This window comes from Protomyctophum parallelum, assembly GCF_964188405.1.
Source record: "Protomyctophum parallelum genome assembly, chromosome: 15".
Lineage (NCBI taxonomy): Eukaryota > Metazoa > Chordata > Actinopteri > Myctophiformes > Myctophidae > Protomyctophum > Protomyctophum parallelum.
The window spans coordinates 29,380,153-29,394,443 of NC_139710.1; the positions used below are offsets into that span (position 1 = coordinate 29,380,153).

Here is a 14,291-nt window from a genome sequence, read left to right on the forward strand (position 1 = left end):
TCTCCATGCCAGTCTCTATATGTTAATGTCAACACAGTAAGTCTCCATGCCAGTCTCTATGTTAATGTCAACACAGTAGGTCTCCATGCCAGTCTCTATATGTTAATGTCAACACAGTAAGTCTCCATGCCAGTCTCTATATATTAATGTCAACACAGTAAGTCTCCATGCCAGTCTCTATTATGTTAATGTCAACACAGTAAGTCTCCATGCCAGTCTCTATATGTTAATGTCAACACAGTAAGTCTATATGCCAGTCTCTATGTTAATGTCAACACAGTAGGTCTCCATGCCAGTCTCTATATGTTAATGTCAACACAGTAAGTATCTATGCCAGTCTCTATGTTGATGCCAACACACTAGGTCTCCATGCCAGTCTCTATGTTAATGTCAACACAGTAAGTCTCCATGCCAGTCTCTATATGTTAATGTCAACACAGTAGGTCTCCATGCCAGTCTCTATGGTAATGTCAACACAGTAGGTCTCCATGCCAGTCTCTATGTTAATGTCAACACAGTAAGTCTCCATGCCAGTCTCTATGTTAATGTCAACATAGTAAGTCTCCATGCCAGTCTCTATGTTAATGTCAACACAGTAAGTCTCCATGCCAGTCTCTATGTTAATGTCAACACAGTAAGTCTCCATGCCAGTCTCTATGTTAATGTCAACATAGTAAGTCTCCATGCCAGTCTCTATATGTTAATGTCAACACAGTAGGTCTCCATGCCAGTCTCTATATGTCAATGTCAACACAGTAAGTCTCCATGCCAGTCTCTATGTTAATGCAGCCTCACTTGGTTCTCAAGCAGTGGTCCCTGAGGGGGTGCCAGGTGGTCCCCAGCTAAATGATGGAGAGTTGGTAACCAAACGGACACTTATAGATCTTTAAGTCTTGAGAGTGTAAAATTAAACCAAATGGACCCTTACGGGTGCATTTGGTTTCATTTTATACTCTCAAAGAGTTCAATTATTCTTAAACGTCTGCATTACTTAATTTACAAAAAGTCCACAATTAGAGCATGTAAAATAATTGTTATTTTGATCAATGTTTTCTTGTTATCTCTCCTATGGTACCACATCAATACAGCATGGGATTGTGGACAAAATCGTATCCAACGATACCAAAATATTCTAGGATTTGGGTCCAAAAGGCTAAATCCGAAAACCACTGCTCTAAAGGAACAGCCACTGTATGAATACCAGTGTATATCTATAAAGGGTAAATAAAATGGTAAACGGTGCATTTATATAGCGCTTTTATTCAAAGCACCTTACATAGATTGTGCATTACATTCACCCATTATCACACGCACATGCACACATTCACACATTCATAAACGGACCAACCTGCACATCGGGGGGAATTAGCCCTTCACTAAATCCCACCCCAAAAAGTGATTGGCCAATGCCAATCCCAATAGTTTAGCAACGGTTGCTATGCAGGTCAAGCTTTCTTTGCTGCTAACGTGCCTATTGGACAAGGATGGGTTGGGGAGGGACCTGGTGAAGGGATAATTAGGGGTCCAGAGTCTTGCTCAAGGACACTTTGACACTAACCCTGGGGGAGCCCGGGATCGAACTCCCGCCGATCTACTGGCCTACTCTACCCCTGATCCACTGTCTGTCTCCTAGTGTACCTTCCTACCTACGGTACCTACAGTTCTACCTACTGTATGACTGGTGAATGGAGATACATGTGGGAGTGGTGGGTGCTCACTGTCCTACTACAATAGCATGTTGTGGATAGTCTTTATACAGAGATGAAAATAAATGCAAAGTACTGTTTACTGTACGTGCAAGACACAGAAAAAAAACACTGCCTTCATGAAACAATAAGAACAGCACAAAGCTGTCGGGCGGAAAACTCACAGACATTGTGAAAATAGCAGATCTACAAGCTGACAAAACATAAAAATGTAAAGTGTTCTCATCTTGTAGATCGAGTATTTTATTATTATTATTATTATTATTATTATTTTTGATGGTTTTTAAAATAAATAAAGGGGAACCGTTTTAGACTTACAAGGTTTCCCCTCGACAGCTGTGATATGCACATAACATACTCAAGAGAAATGGCATTTGTTCCTTCAGTGCATTGCATATTGTTTCCCAGAAACATCCCGCAATGTTGTAGCTGTGAACATTTCCACATTGGCACAGGCTTGTAAACAGCACGTGAGTTAATTATTTGTTATAAATGACACGTGTTGCCAAGCAGCGAGGCCGAGCAGCCAGACTATTTCTATACATTTCAAAAAGCATGAGTATTATTTGTGTGAAGACAATCATGTTCATGCAGCCGCACCGCCGTTCTCGGCAGCTTCAAAGATGCGTCCGCGGAGAAAGGGGAGACACTGTCGTGATTCATTTATTTATTTATTTTGTTATATGACCATGACAATAACTTACAGGATCTCTATGTCAGGGAGTTGAAGGTGGGTCGCTGCATCTGTTTATCCCACAACAACAACAACAACAACAACAAACAACAAGCAGACGTCTCGTCCCTTGTACATTTCAGAGGAGATTCAAGGTTTCCTGCCAAACATAAAAATATTCATGTCATGTCCTTGACTCCTCAACCATTTGGAACAGATCTCAGGATATGGAAATTAGACCATTATAACTGTTGTTTTCCAACCTGGGGTCTGCGCATCCCCCACCCCAAAGTTCACAGGGGGGGGGGTATCTTTATGGTAGCCGATGAGAACGGAAATAAAAGACACAATCACAACTTTTATTTTAGTTTTTAATGCGACCCGCTGTGAGTTTGCAGATCGTGTATATCCATTAAGTGGTAGACTTGTTGCGTTTTAAAAACATTCCTGAGCCATGGGAGGGATGATATTTGGGGCAGTGCACCCCTGTGGTTCCCCCTAAAACGGTGTTTGGCTGAGTGTTGATTGAAGCCAGGCTGGATGGCACTTATACCCGCCTTCTAATGAGAGTGCAAAATATCTCTTGGAATCGACTTCACTAATAAATGGCAACCTTCCCCGTGTTTCTTCACCGATCCAGAAGAATACAGTTTGCTGCAGCCACTGCTACAGAGCTGATCATGAGGTATATCTTCCCTTCTTCTCTGGAATCCTGCCTCAAAGCAGACCAGAGGTAGAATGTCATCGCTAGGGACACATGCATCAGTAAGCAGGAACTGGGCATGGCAATGAAGGACCAGGAAGTCTGGCGTGGCATTGTGAAATCCATGATCTCGACCCCGCGGTCGAATGATGATGATGATGATGATGATGATGATGATGATTGAAGCCACGTTTATGCTCCGCATAGTGCCATGGGCAGTGTGCACCCAAGAACAGCAGCCCTACAAGCTCACAACGCATCGCCAAAAAGGTTAAACAAAGCCGGTTTACCCACATTTTAGAATACCAAAACACGGTCGCCCCGGGTGCAAATCCAGGCGACCTCGGAGTGGTCTAACCTTAAGATATATTATGTTGTGATCCAAGTCCAGGTGTAACTCAGGTCCGTTTGACTAAGAACTGAGGGTTTAAGTGGTTATTATTATGTGTGAGGAGAGGATATCTCGCCACCTTTTCTTGCCTCTAGTAATGTCAGCTCCTGCTGGCCTGTTAATTGCCATGTTGCTTTTTAGCGGTGTGTCCAGCTCCTTCCCACTGAGCATGCATTGTGTATGTTCTAATCTAGGACATGTTCAAACTGTCATCTATGTTTGACCAGTCACTGATTGCCCTCTACAGCTTTATAGTCTTTGAAACTATAAAAAAACACCCACATGTTCCGATATCACACGTTTGGCACTTGCAATAGCAAATGATACCATGGCCATCCGTCACTTCAGACATTATGCCATCTGGACGAAGCACTTTGAGTTGATTTTGTCCATTCAGTCATTGCTGCACTGATATGCTATACATACGTACAGTATTATGTATAGTGGCGACTTCATGTATTGTCTTCTTGCTGTGTGCTGTTTTGTGCTCTATTATGGTTATGCATTATTCTGTTGGAACAGACTGTGAAGATTAATATCCCCTTACCCGTTGTGGGGGGGTACTTGCGCCATGGGTGCGTTTTCGCATTTTTAATTCACTCATAAATTCATTATTAATTTATAATTTGTTAAATTGGAAAAAGGGCTTCGTTAAGACCTCCATATTATTATGGTCAATGCCTGTGTGAAAAGTGAGAGCGATCGGTGCAGGCGGTGAGGAGATACGGCGGTGTTTCTGACAGACAAACAGATCAGACATTCAGACAGACATTGACAGAATTATAGTATGATATGATGATGATGATGATTATTATCATCAGTCTAAAATATTAGATGGCCAATGAGCAGGATCAACGTGAAGACACAGACTCAACCGCTGATGGCGTCTGTCTGCTGGTTGATGCATGGTTGTTCTGGAGTCTTTCCCATCTGAGGTTAAACAAAGCTATTTCACCCCATTTGGATTTTTCCCTCTGCGTTATCGGCAGAGCGTAAAATATGCGAGGACGCTGAGTGAGTGGCCGTATCCCGGGCTTATCTGACTCGGCTGACTTCATTACATTAGGAGCTGTTGGATTGTCGAATGAGCAATTGGTTTGCGTGAATGCCATAATTCAGTTATTGTCTGGGCTCATATTAAGCCCCCTCTGGGGTGCAGAGAAAATTATTTGATATGGTCTGAATGTGCATTAATCGAGGGGTTATTATTCGACAGAGAGAGAGAGAGAGAGAGAGAGAGAGAGAGAGGTTTCTGTATCAGAAAACGTTAATAAACAAATTGTAGCGTATGCATAATGCCTGCAATTAAATGATAAAGGGTACACAAATAAGTGTTTCCTAGGATGACAGCGGGGCTGGCTACAGTGTCCATATCGTCGCTGGTGTTACACACCATTATCTCCATATTTCAACATTCTATGTGTCTTTTTTTCCCCATAAATGAATGCCCTACTTCATCATACAAGAGTGTCACACAGCAGTATAGTGACGAAGCAGATCTACAAGCTCACAACGTGTCATGCCACGTGTTGCGAGCTTGTAAATCTGCTATTTTTACTATATAACTATTAAAAAAATTAACAGTTTTGGACCTACTAGGTTTCCACCCAACACAGTGGTTGCATAATTTGCGTTGTGCTTTAAAGAGTCCTCGATGAAACATGGGAAACTGAGAATCATTTTGACTGAGAGTTTCTGCAAAACATCTCCCACCCCCGTATCTCTCTCTCTCACGTGCGCGCGCGCGCGTGCACACGCACACACACACACGTTGCCTTGTCAGTACAATGCGAGCTACTTGTCAAATGAAGCGTCTTACTCTTAAGGGTCAAGTTTTAAAATGAAATTGACAAATGGTACTAAGTGTCGATGCATTCAGAAGAACATTCTAGCATAATTATTAAAGTGAAAGCTGAATCCTATGCAGAATGAGTTAGTGAGTGAGTGAGTGAGTGAGTGAGTGACTTCATACGTGCGTATATGACCGAGGACCCGAGGGAGTGATCTGCTCAGGGGGAAGTCAATGGGGATCAGCGGTTGTCCAGAACTATTATCGATGCAAATCTCCATACCTGTGTCTGTGTCCCTTTTATGCACACCGGAGCTTTGGTTCCTCGCATTCCAGCCCCAGTATTATATGATGTGTGTGTGTATAGTATAATGAATAGAGATGACATCCGAGTTCTCCTTCCATCCACTTGCATTAAGTTGCTCAAAAGCGCATGAGGCGATTTCACTCCTCCTTCCGGGTATAGGAACAGAGTGCATTCTGGGATGGATTACAATAGTGAGTGGCCCCAAACACATGAACGCGCTGCCGTTGAACGCGCACGAGCGTGCGTCCGTCGTGAATGTGCACAATGATAGTCAACGGAGCAGCGCGTTCATGTGTTTGGGGCCAACTGCAATACCTTCATTCGGCCACTATGTCCATTTCGCCTTAGTGTTTCCTCTGGGTGCCTTCTCTATTCATATACTCTAAGATATGCAAGCACGTCGCACGTGCATCTGACCCTGTTGTGTTCACAGTTGATCTCAAACTAGTTTGTGTGTGTGTGTGTGTGTGTGTGTGTGTGTGTGTGTGTGTGTGTGTGTGTGTGTGTGTGTGTGTGTGTGTGTGTGTGTGTGTGTGTGTGTGTGTGTGCGTGTGTGTGTTATTGGCGATGGTAGCGCTGCAGGCCTCACAAAGTGAGTCATTATTCAAATAAGGTCCCTCTGTCCCGGCAGTGACAAGGGGACAGGCCAGCTAGTATTGGGAAAGTGGCCAATTATTGTAATGAACTGTCATAGGGGGAAAATTGGGAGTGATTTGGCCCTGGTGCAGCTGCGAGGTGACGCAGGGACACATTATTTCACGGGTGGAATGTTCCCAATTTAACCAAGGACAAAGTAGATAGGAGCATTATGGGATGTTTCTCTCAGCTGTTTGCTTCATCTCGGGCCAACGGTCCCCCCCCCCCCCCCCCCCCCCCCCCTCACTCCACCCCTCCACCCACCCGTGTGAATTAGCCAGTCGTGTAATGTTCTATTGACGTGAATATTACAGCAGTAGTTTCCCCAAAAACAATGGGTCGGACCCATTCATAATTTGGCGCTTGAAGTTCCATTTCGGAAACGGCAAAAGTATTTCAAAGTGATAATCTCAAGCGTGCATGTCCACAGTATGGTGGATTTGTGAATTGAGTTTATCTGTGAAAGCTTTATATGAAGGGATAGGGAGGATCCAAAGTTTTATCACTTAGGTTTTAAAAGTTAAACATCTAAAAGGCGACAACACATTTCGTAGTCAAACGTTCAGGCCTGTGTGTCACAGTAAGCTGATGTTCTTTTTAAAGTAAGTAAGCTGAACATAACATATCAAAGTTTGAATGGAGTTTCTAAGTGAAAGTGTGTAGGAGTGGTTAGGTGCCAACGTTTTGAAGAGACGAAGAGTTAAAGATATCTACAGTATGGTTGGCTCGCTGCTGCTGCAGAGAGCTAACAATAACTATTGAAAATAGCTGCATTTTTTACTCTAACTCATTTACTGCCAGAGTAAATGAGTAAGTTCCCATGGGGTTTCTACTAACCTCTCAAGACCCACAGAACTTTGCTCGATGTGACGGTCGAACACTTGCACGCTCCGTTCGTTATAGTTATTGGCAATATAGCAATATAGCTTGTTTTCGCCAAAAACACAGGGAAAAAAACAAGAAAGCGAGAGAGAAAATTATGGCATAATATAATTTCTGGGTGTACTCTTCTTTGGACGTCCTATAGGATCTCTCAGGTTGGCGAAGAGCGCCCTCTATCGCAAACACTTGACACACCAACATGCTTGTACTGTACTGGGGAGACACTACGGTATACGTTTATATTGTTGGGTCTCAGCTGAAACATTTTACTGTAGTTACAGTCAGGGGTGAAAGTGGCTTTCAGGTCTTGCAGGAGCTCCCCAGAAATTAGTGTCTGCCAAAATTTGGGGGGTCAAACCCCCCCCCCCCCCCAATACCCCTTAAATGCATAGAAAACTGCATTTTGGCACAGTATAACACAATACAAACACAACAGGTCTTACAAATCATTAGTCCAAATGTCTCTTGCAATTTGCAATGTCTTCTTATGAAGATATCAGATATCCGATAACTATTTTCCCCATCAAAGCAAATAAAATAAAATAAAAATAAGCACACATTAAACGGCTTTGTACTGTTTACTTACAATAAATTACTGTTTTTGGAAACCAAAAGATGTTAAGAATGGAGCAGAACATACTGTAGTACATTTCTTGGGGGACCTTGACTGCAAACTGCAAAGTACTATTTATAGGCCAAAATCTTTTGGATTGCATTCTAGTTATTATTATAATTATTACTACCTGTGCTTGCTACTGGATCTGCTCCTGCTGTCAGTACTTCTTGCAGGGTCTCTGCTGGCTTATTATCCAGGCTAGGTCTCTGCCTCCTCCCCATCTGTCTCACTCTCAGTCTCAAGCAACTCTATGGTCTCAATTTGCTCTGTATCTTCATCCCCTGGCGTTGTTTTTCTAACTTCTAACTACATTATCAGCTTCTAACTTTTCTCTTAAACAGTTGAGCTATTGTTCGTTATTTGCCATTTTGCTGAAATTATTTGTTTAATCGCATTCTTCTGAGTGGCTCCTCATTCAACAAAAGTTGCCGGCGTTAGTTTCCTGTGCTTTAAAACAAATCGTTCTGAACCAATCAGAACTAAGTATTTCGCTGTGTCAGTCTGTCAGCCAACCAGAAACTGTTTTGAAAGTTTGGGGAATTCAATTTGTCGTAGAGCCCGCCTACTATATCCAGCCAAAGTAAGTAAGTAGCCTACATAGTAAGTAAGTAGCCTTGTCTGTAGCGTGAGGCAGCTTGATGTACAGTACAAGTACCCCCTGGACATGACACTAGTATGTCGCAGGGACGGGGTCATACCTATGTTCCCTCAGCCCTATGTTCCCTCAGCCACGAGGTGCGCTGCGGGTCGGGAGAGGGTTGCGGTTAGGTTTAGGTGTCTGCCCCGGGGGTGCGCTGCGGGTCGGGAGAGGGTTGCGGTTAGGTTTAGGTGTCTGCCCCGGGGGAGGTTAGGGTTAGGGTGAGGGAGGAGGTAGGTTGTCGTAGGCTGAGGGAACATAGAGCTGAGGGAACATAGGTACGGTCCCGCAGGGACTTACCCCCAATCCAACCCTTGATGCTGAGTGTCAAGCAGGGAGGCACTGGGTCTCATTTTTAGAGTCTTTGGTATGACCCGGCCAGGTATTGAACCCCAAGTCCCAACCTCCCAGTCTCAGGGCGGACACTCTAACCACAAGGCCACTGAGCTGGTCATATATCCGGTCATATGCACGCATATCTTAGGGAGATGAACGTCCGTTTCCGTATCCGCTCTATACCGGATTTTTCAACCAGCAAAGTGAACTGGTACTCCCTGCACAAGTCATGCGAGCCGAAGCGTTATAGAGCACCGAAGTCCTGACGTAACTCGCTCATCCCTTCGATTCCCCTGGTTCACGGAAGTAATTTCTCTATGGAGAATAACATGGGGTGATTTTAATATCGTCTACTATAAGCGTTGTGGTCCAAAAATAAACAAGCTGTCTCTGCGTTATTGTCTGGGAGGTGTCTCTGTATCGTTTGCAACAGTCAGTCACTCATGATACAGTCTGCTTCTAGCGAAAATGTAACTACTGTAATTCAGTAGCAGTACAATTAGCGTTTTCTCTCAGTCAGTTTATTCTTCATATCCATATGAGTGAAGCGACCGGGGTTTATTTTTCAAACACAGTTCTTATACGAGGCGATCTAAAATCCCCTTATGGGGATTATAATGCAAATAAAAAGTACATGAACCTGTGGATTTGCGCCCTCTACTGATATTGACGTCAGACTTCGATCGCATCGCTGACTGACATAAACACATAAACACAATTCAGAAGCACTTCATTAAGAAAACTCAACTAATAACACTTGTGTGTGTTAATCTGCCCGATTCTGACGTTAGTATATAATGTTTTGATTGTTTTCCTCTTGGACATGCGTTTGTGGGCGCAGTGGCAGGTTATTTAATGTAGTATTTTGATAGCTCCGGTGCGCTCCGGGGCGTCAGGTCTTACCGGGTCGGAGCTCCGGAACCGTCCCTGGACCACTTTCACCCCTGGTTACAGTATGATTTATGAAACGCTATATAGAATGTTTGGTCTTCACAGCATGTCTCGTTCCTGGCAAAATTGTTATATGCATCGCTGGTCACACGTTCTGTTACAGTCCCATCATTATTCTCAATTAGGGCTCAATTATATAGATTTCCAGCTGATAGTGTGACATGTGTCACGTTTGTGTGTGTGTTCTAATGGGGGAGGGGGAGTCAATGTAACTAACATAGGGGGTCGTCAGAGTTACTACAGATGCTACCAAATATATATCCCTCCTATATACAGGTTTAATGTTTGTTTTTAGTTCAATGTTTGTTTTAAAAACGCCATTAACAATAAAGATAATTTAGTGTTTGTTTTGTCACCGTTTCTTTTACATCACCATTACTGTACATCACCTAATCATAGCAACATCAGTTAGACTTAGTGGCTCACTTCACACAGGTGTAATTTTTTTTAATTAATCACCCTGAACCCTCGCGTCCTTATTCTGGGGGTAACATAAAAGCAGATATACAAGCTCAAACAACGGCCTCGCACTGCAACACATAAGCTTGTAGATTGGCTATTGTATAGTTGGTGTAGAGGGGAGAAATCAAAAGAGCAGAGCAAGTACAGAGCCAAAGATCAGGTTTACCAGGCAGTAAGACGCCATGAGGGCAAGGAGTGACCTCACCCTAAAGGGCTAATTAGCGACTGTGGTGACTTTGGCTCAGGAGGTAGAGCAGGTCGTCCAATGATCCATGGGTCGGCGGTTCGAATCCCGGCTTCCCCTGTTTACATGTCGAAGTGTCCTTGGGCAAGACACTGACACTGCTCCCGATGTGCTGGTTGGTACCTTGCATGGCTTCCGCCGCAATCGGTGTATGGATGTGTGTGTGTGAATGGGTGAATGTATTGCACAATCTATGTAAAGGCGCTATGTAAATGCACCATTTACCATTTAATTAGTAAGGCCAGACGGGGCATCGGGCCAGCCCAGTTAGGGCCCAGGTATCGTTTTCGCCGGCTGCCGCGAGGGGCTGTGCTAATAACTTTGGGGCTGGCCCGTCTAGAGTCCAGCAAGAGCGAGGTCAAGAATAGAGAATGGACAGGTATCAGTCAAAAGGGAGACATCTCAGAGGAAAGGACGGGTGGGGAGGGATCAACACATGGAATGTCAGAACAGGTCAGCTCCGTAAGATCTAGGTGATGATCCAGTCTTCTCCATGTATGGCTGTCCAGGGTTTGATCAGGTCAGTGTCGTGATCTTCATATATGGAGATGGCCATATGGAGCGTGTCACGAGGCGTGATGGACTGACGGCCATGTATGGAGCGTGTCACGAAGTGTAATGGACAGACTGACTGTTTTTGCAGGTTTTCATAGTAATCTGCGACCTACAGTCGCAACTAAGGACTGAGGGTTAAAGTGGAACGTACACGTTAACATGCATCCAACATATCAATGGAAAAGATAATGCCTAAACAAACAAACAAAAACAACGTTATTTTACATGATACTGAGGACAGTTATAGTGGGGATCCCTGCTCCATCTCTCTCACTGCTAAATGTACTGTGTGTGTGTGTGTGTGTGTGTGTGTGTGTGTGTGTGTGTGTGTGTGTGTGTGTGTGCGTGTGCGTGTGTGCGTGCGACATGTGTGTGCGTGTGCGTGTGCACGTGCACGGGCGTGACATTGCATGTGAAGCGGCGAGGATCCGTTGCTGTTGGTGGTTAGTTCACCTGATTTCTGTTATCAACAGACAGAGCCACACATCCATCCTGGCTGGCTCACTCTTGTTGAAGTCCTTCAATTAGGGGAGGCAGTAAAAGTGCTTCGGTTTTGTCCCATTATTGTGCCTCTAAGTTACTTAACGCCAGCGCCCCCATTCATCCTCATTGTTTTTCCGTCTTTCTCCTCCTGAATAAAATGAGCCATCATCACCGAGCACTTATCTTCTTTTTTTTACAGGTTTTGGATGCACTATAATACGCAGAGTCAGTAATGTTTAGTTTCCACATTGCTTGCGTTTTTCCAGTGCTGCAATAACAAGAAAATGGAACTCGGCATTTAATAAGTTGAAAACACAGAATATTATATGAGGCCAGTCGTTGTTTTACCTAATCCTCTCAGTGAAGCGGCGTTTTGTTTACACTGTAGCTTTGGGAACAGATTTGTTCACATTAGCAAACAGACTTAACTCTGTGAGATCAGAGGGATTGAGGCGTATTAGAATTTGGTTTTCAGGGGCGACTGTATACGTTTGAATAATTAGCTTCTGGGGGTAGGATTAATCCAATGTTATTAGCATGATTTAAAGAGCAAACTAAAAGTGTAGTTTACTGACATAGAGTAAACTAAAAGTGTACTTACTGACTTATAGAGTAAACTATAAGTTAGGAGATATATGCGGTCTACTTTTCACCAGTGGTGAAGTAAAGCAGAACTTCATTACGATTTACATTTAGGCTACACAGATTTCGCCCGTCATCAAATTATAGGCTCAGGAATGCGACAAAAACGAAAAGAATCTCCATGAATTCAAGGCTCCAGGTTGAGTAATCGATGGACGAATAGTGAACTATCCCTTCAATATGTATTTGGCCACCGAACCACATCTGAGAATGTTTTGTGCCAGGGACAACATATTGTTAAATATGCGTTTCAAGATAATTGCTTTTAATTCGTTCTTGTTCTGGCCAGCGTGCCCATTATACAGTATGGGCATATCGGTCAGATCTTCAGTTCTGGACAGCCCATAATATGCCTATACTGTATATGGCTATAGCGGTTGAAAGGGTGGCTATGGACAGACGACCGACTCAGCACCGGTTCATGCGATATGTGAACAGCAGACGCTGCATGCTAGCACAGACTGATTGAGGGACACAGATGTTGTGCAGTTATCGTTATCAAGTAGCTCTTCCAATGAATTTGGGGCCCCACTCGACCCGCAGTGTCCTCACGGCCCAACAGTGAGGGCCCCTGTGCCACAGTTTGGGAATCGCTGGGAATATTGTGTCTCAGCTGAGAGATGAAAAAAAAAGAGAGGCAGAATCCATGGGTGTATTTGTTCCACTTTGCTAAGCAGTGCATTTATCTCGCGGGGGGCTCTGCTCTGGCTCTGTGAGCGTTTTATTCACCTAGTTTATCCTCCTCTCGGTGGTGGAGAGGGATCATGCCGTTATCAGGGCCTAATTGTGTGAGTCACCTTCTGCCCCCCCCCCCCCCCCCCCCCCCCCCCGCTTCCTCCCCCCCCCCCCCCCCCCCCCCCACTTCCTGGCACTCTGCCAACAGCAAGGGGGGGGGCATAAATAGAGATGCATGTCTAAAATCCCACAGGGGTTGGAAAAAGAAAGTTACAACTATAGACCTGCCTCGGGCCATTTTGGCTAACATGCAGAATGCAGCCACACAGGGGGGAAAAAATAAGAACGGACAAGCATTCCCAATCTTTTGTTTCCCATTTGACACAAAAAGATACTCATTAAGAACTGAACTTAAAGGAGAATTCTATACTAAAAGGCTTTCTTACCTTTCTTTGTAGTTGTTACGTCCCCACCAAAGAGGTCCAGGTGTTATTTTGTGCAAAAGCTCCTTATTGGTTATTTCCCCTACCATAAGCCCTAAATTAATTGCATTGAATTGAATGGGGCTATGGGGTGTTGTGCTAATTTGCTTATTTCCATCGCTCAAAATAATAATTTCTTTGTATATATCCTCTCTTCATAATGTAAATAATATCCCAAGCGGCACACTTTACTACTTCTTTCGATGGAAGTAAGTGAATTAGCATAACACCCCATAGCCCCATTCAATTCCCATTCAATGCAATGCAATTCATTGAGGGCTTATGGTAGGGAAAATAGCCAATAAGGAGTTTTTGCACAAAAAAACACCTGGACCTCTTTGGTGGGGACGTAACGACTACAAAGAAAGGTAAGAAAGATAAGAAAGCATTCTAGCATGGAATTCTCCTTTAAGCCGTGCCGACTTTGTTGTATGATAATAAGAGGAGGGGCTGATTTTATTGTGTCACTAAAGTGGTGTACACCATGGCTTTTTCATACCCTTTACTTCTCGTCCGACAAATAGCGGAAAGAATTACAAATAAATAGCTGATCTAAAAGCAAGGCGAACGACAGGCGGTGACGCATTGCAAGGTGTTGTGAAGTTGTTGTATTGGCTATTTTTTTTAAGTTATTTGAAAAAATTAATTCAGGAGACCAGATGGACTTTCACATTGAGAATGTAGATGCAGACAGTAGTTGTGTGGCGATGTCACTCACCAAATGATTCTACAAGCTCACAACGTGCTGTGCTGTGACATGTTGTGAACTTGTAGATCTTCTATTTCTTTGGCTACTATATTTTCAATGCCATTTACCTTTGTAAAAATCCCCCCGGTGTTACTTTTATAGACTAAAACTATTGATGAAAAATTGTGTCAAAAAAACATAGGCTAAGCTAATTTGACAAAAACTATGCCTAAATGTATTGACAATAAATGAATGTATTGTCATTAAATAAAAAAAACTAGGCAAAATGTTAGGGAGGATTAGGGCAATTTTAGTAAGTAAGTAATTTTATGCTGGGGTGTCACAAGCTTTACACGCTACAGTGTAATACACGCATTGCAACGCCATGAAGGCCCGCCAAATAAAATGTCAACTAAAACTAGACTGAAGGAAA

General features: G+C 43.5%; 1 protein-coding gene across 1 annotated transcript in view; it reads left to right on the forward strand.

Moving 5' to 3' along the window:
* LOC310872011 (EGF-like repeat and discoidin I-like domain-containing protein 3) overlaps window positions 1-14,291 on the forward strand; it is a gene marked incomplete at its 3' end in the record, with an annotated part of 237,840 nt that overhangs the window by 91,914 nt on the left and 131,635 nt on the right.